Source organism: Anopheles arabiensis (genome assembly GCF_016920715.1).
Source record: "Anopheles arabiensis isolate DONGOLA chromosome X unlocalized genomic scaffold, AaraD3 X_pericentromeric_contig0013, whole genome shotgun sequence".
Taxonomy (NCBI): Eukaryota; Metazoa; Arthropoda; class Insecta; order Diptera; family Culicidae; genus Anopheles; species Anopheles arabiensis.
Window position 1 is genome coordinate 97,054 of NW_024412091.1, and position 5,447 is coordinate 102,500.

Genomic DNA, 5,447 nt, shown 5'->3' on the forward strand with positions numbered 1-5,447 from the left:
ACACTTTTTTTGCACACTTTGTCGGAGCGTGTTTACATACGTCTGTACCCGACGGCTACTCGATGAACACTACCACAGGGATAACTGGCTTGTGGCCGCCAAGCGTTCATAGCGACGTGGCTTTTTGATCCTTCGATGTCGGCTCTTCCTATCATTGTGAAGCAAAATTCACCAAGCGTAGGATTGTTCACCCTTTCAAGGGAACGTGAGCTGGGTTTAGACCGTCGTGAGACAGGTTAGTTTTACCCTACTGGTGTGTGCTTATAGTCGCTATCTTAACGGAATTCCTGTGCAGTACGAGAGGAACCACAGGTACGGACCACTGGCTCAATACTAGTCCGACCGGACTTTGGTATGACGCTACGTCCGCTGGATTATGCCTGAACGCCTCTAAGGTCGTAGCCAATCCGAGCTGATAGCGCTTCTCAAACCCATTAGGTGTTCGGAAGCTAGCGGGCCTAACAACCCTCTGAGATCCGTTGGAGTCTGCGTCTGCAGCCCGGCGTCTCATCCCGCTATACCTAGGCCGCAATGAGTGGAGTTCGCTGCACGTGTTAGTACCGTAACTGGGAACGCCGTTGGCTTGAGCTCTGCCCAACGTGGATATACCTAGTTTCGACACCTATCAACCGCCCGCAAACGACGGGACTTCAGGCTGGGAGCTGCGAGTTGTAGAGATGCGTTCGCATCGATCCTCTCAGAGCGACCCATGCTTGGTGGTTTGTCCGTGTGCCCCTTCCTCGATGTGCGCAAGCTCGTCTTGGTCTGGGGACCACGTCGACACAGGGGATACTCTTGTGAGAGCATGAGTGTACTAAGTTGAGTGTAGCAAGGGAACGCGTGCCCCTTCCTCGTTGGCGTAACTAACCATCTTGGTCTGGGGACCGTGGTACCGTGCTCTGGTGAAGCTTGGTGCGTGCTCCTTCCTTGTCAGACGAGTGACTTGACCTGGTCTGGAGACCGTTCCTTTATACTAGTGGACAAGAGTTGGCTTCTTCCGTGTCAGACGAGTGACTTGACATAGGATGGAGAAGGACACTTAACACTAATGAGCTTGTCGGCGTGCCTCGTTCTCGACTTGATTGTCTTGATGTGAGGACCGTGCGGACCACACCAGTAAGCTTACACATGCTCGTTACAAGTTGTATAAGTTGACCCGTTTGGCCCGGTTGCCTTGCACATGATGGTGTTGACCATGTTCGGTTAACAGGTCGTGTGTCGAGGTGGTCGGCCTTGGTAGTAGGATGTCTTGTGCATGTGACGTGTTGACCTGGTTTGGTCGGTGTGTCTCGTCTCGTACACGACGACCTACTTACCCGTTAGTTTTCCAAGTTGTATTATGTGTTGACTTAGTTGACGTGTCATGTGCTTGGATGATTAGCGTACGGGTCATGTATGGTGCGCTTGCTTCAGTTGAAGGGATGTACTAGTACAGTTGTATTAATCGTTTATTTCACGATCTGGTCTTTTGGCTGGATCGTGAAAAAAACGCTAAGTCCCAAATCCTGAACTCGAGAAGAAAGCGCCAATGACAACGTTTTTGACTGGAGCTCCCTAGCATTCGGCTTTTTTCTACTTTGAAGGGATGCACTGTTGTATGAATTGTTTATTCACGAACTGGTCGTTTGATTGGATCGTGAAAAAAAAACGCTCAGTCCCAAATCCTGAACTCGACAGGAAAGCGCTGATTGCAAACATTTTGACTGGAAGTCCCTTGAAAATGGCGTTTTCGTTATTGGCATTATGTTGCACGTTTATTGTGGCTAGAACATTAATTATTCACAAAATGGCACCAAAGCTTGGCAAAAGTCGCGAAACACTCCTATCTCGACGCACCAGCAATCGCAACTTGATGCAAAATAAATTGCACGAGCTAATGATACTTGTACCATGCACAGTACACCGTACCAAAATATACCCCTGAAAGTGTGCAATTTGGTGCTACCCTAGGGAATATGTATGGAGAAGCCTAGCTACGTGTGTCGCACGTTCCAAGTTGCATGGACGTCGAACAGAGGCATGCAAAAGCACCTATCTAGGGGAATTACTCTACGTTCTAGTAGCAAGTGCGATTTTCCGGTCCAGCACGGCAGTACGCCTGCACGCATACACTCCATGTACCAAAAATGTACCAACCTAGGCGTTGCTCAGTAGCTTTTGGCGGCACATAGAAAAAGTATTCGAGTTCAGATTTTTGGGACTTAGCGTATTTTTTTAAAACTAATAACGAAAATTAAATTTTAAATCGGTAAACGGCTAGGAGTTGCTCAGTAGCTTTTTGCGCAACGTGGCAAAAGTATTCGAGTTCAGATTTCTAGGACGTAGCGTATTTTTCAATCATAATAAACCGAATCAAACATAACAATGATGAAACTTACACCATGTCCCAAGGTTGTGCACAAAACGTAACGATAAAGTGCTGGCGAAGTTAGAGGTGCACCAAAATTGTGTACCGATCAGGGAAAGTACTCTACGTTCCTATGATTTGGGTGAAAAGTGTTATTTAACTGCTGGTTAGAATAGACAGTTGCTTATCATACACATCGCAAACGAACACCCCTTAGTGAGCATTAGCAAAAGTCAATTGCACAAAGCAAATGCAATACAAACTGATCAAGTACATTAAAGAACGCTACGTAGCAGGACTTCTTTCCAAGAATGGTGTCCGCAACGGGAGGGCAAGCGTCCTTCCCAGGTTTTCCTAGTAAACCTTGTATGGTAAACATACCCAAGCGTGTCTGTAAGCACGCAACGAAAGTCACGAACGGGCACATACCTAGGGAATGTACTCTACGTACTTGGACTTTTGTCCAAGAATGGTGTCCGCGACGGTCGGGCACTGCGACGCAATAACCAAATCCTAGGATTGTAACTTTAGTGTGCACAAACATAAACATTAACGCGTTCGCTCGGGCTGCGCCGTCCGTGTTGAACACAAATGTGGGTGATTATATGCGTGGAGGGACAAAAACATACGAGGAGGAGACAGTTTTCTGCACGATGTGCACAGAGCTCATTCGTCGTCCCGGGCGAATGGAAAAACACAAACATCGCGAGTATCGTTCTAGGTTTCTGTCTATAAAAGGGCAGGCCAAAAGGTGACCGGTTGAGATAAGCATTTTAAGCATACAAACACTTTATTGGAACTTTTGATGCAAAAACAAGGTACGTACATGTAGGTTGTACCAACATGGACATCTATGAACGCGTACGCTCGGGCTGCGCCCTCCGTCTTGTACTTTCCCTGATCGGTACACAGTTTTGGTGCACTGCTATTCCGACCGGCAACTTGTACCAACATATACATCCATGAACGCGTACGTAGTGTACTTTCCCTGATCGGTACACACTGTTGGTGCACGGCATAAGAAAAGAGCTAAAATGGTCAAACTCAATCCATTTCAACAATAGATAGTCGATAGTAGCTGTGCCGATGAAGTAGGGCACGATGCAAGTTAATGTTGTTTAATGAATAACATGTCCGCCATACATTTCAGTACAAAATTGCTCGGTCAGACCTACAAAGTGCTATATCTCGAATACGAGGCGTCGGACTGGGGGGTTGTAGAACAATTTTAAGTTCGTCTAATGATTCTACATCCGATTCTGGATAGCGGTTTTTTGACCACTTTTCAATATTTTGTGACACCCCGAACCTAGGGGCAGCTCCTAGCTTTTTCAAAAATGTGCACCGATCGGGCCGGAGAGCTCGTGTGGCTCAAAACATGTTTTTCGCTAAAACACCTCAAAACGTGTCGAGAACGCACCCTAGCTCTTGTTTTCAAAAGTTATGGCCATTTAAAGTGAGGTGGTTTTTGCTTCAAAATAGCTATTTTACCCGTCCCTATGGCCATGCTTTAAATTTTCACGAAAATGCCAGGTCAGACCTAGGGCGGGCCATATCTTGAATACTAAACGTCGCAGACATTGGTCGTAGAACAATTTTAAGTTCGTCTAATGATTCTACATCCGATTCTGGATAGCGGTTTTTTGACCACTTTTCAATATTTTGTGACACCCCGAACCTAGGGGCAGCTCCCTAGCTTTTTTCAAAAATGTGCACCGATCGGGCCGGAGAGCTCGTGTGGCTCAAAACATGTTTTTCGCTAAAACACCTCAAAACGTGTCGAGAACGCACCCTAGCTCTTGTTTTTCAAAAGTTATGGCCATTTAAAGTGAGGTGGTTTTTGCTTCAAAATAGCTATTTTACCCGTCCCTATGGCCATGCTTTAAATTTTCACGAAAATGCCAGGTCAGACCTAGGGCGGGCCATATCTTGAATACTAAACGTCGCAGACATTGGTCGTAGAACAATTTTAAGTTCGTCTAATGATTCTACATCCGATTCTGGATAGCGGTTTTTGACCACTTTTCAATATTTTGTGACACCCCGAACCTAGGGGCAGCTCCTAGCTTTTTTCAAAAATGTGCACCGAACGGGCCGGAGAGCTCGTGTGGCTCAAAACATGTTTTTCGCTAAAACACCTCAAAACGTGTCGAGAACGCACCCTAGCTCTTGTTTTTCAAAAGTTATGGCCATTTAAAGTGAGGTGGTTTTTTGCTTCAAAATAGCTATTTTACCCGTCCCTATGGCCATGCTTTAAATTTTCACGAAAATGCCAGGTCAGACCTAGGGCGGGCCATATCTTGAATACTAAACGTCGCAGACATTGGTCGTAGAACAATTTTAAGTTCGTCTAATGATTCTACATCCGATTCTGGATAGCGGTTTTTTGACCACTTTTCAATATTTTGTGACACCCCGAACCTAGGGGCAGCTCCTAGCTTTTTTCAAAATGTGCACCGAGCGGGCCGGAGAGCTCGTGTGGCTCAAAACATGTTTTTCGCTAAAACCCCTCAAAACGTGTAAGGAACGCACCCTAGATGATAAAAGTGCAATCAGAATGTCAATCGACAACTTTGTTGGGGGTACCATTTTACTCTACGGGCCAGTAGCTTAGGCGCGCCAACAGCGCTTTCCTTTCGGGTTCCCATTTTTGCCCTCCTGGGATTATGATCATTTGCTCATTGCCTACTATAGGGAGGGTACCTTGCTACGAGGTCAAACATGAAGATTGCACCAAATCGTAGTTTTACCTCTATTTAGTCGTAGGAGCATGGTTTGCAGTGGCAGTGGGTCATTAAGCCCCCGTTTGGGTCATACGTCCCCTCCGCGATAAAAATCGTCGTATGCCTATAGTCCGAACTAATGAAGCAAAAGTGGTGTCTGGTGGGCTCTGCCGATGATTTTAACCTATGATTTTGAGCTTCCACCCTATAAAAACGTTCCTGGAGCAGTACATCACGGGTCTACGGACCCAAAGACTTCGTCGTGATGGTTTCTAGTAAAAAGTTGTAACAGCTAAGGGTTTTGAATACGCGTATATTAACCATTGCTTGAAACTAAGCTTCGTTGTCTTTAAACTCTGCAAGACCAATCGAACTTC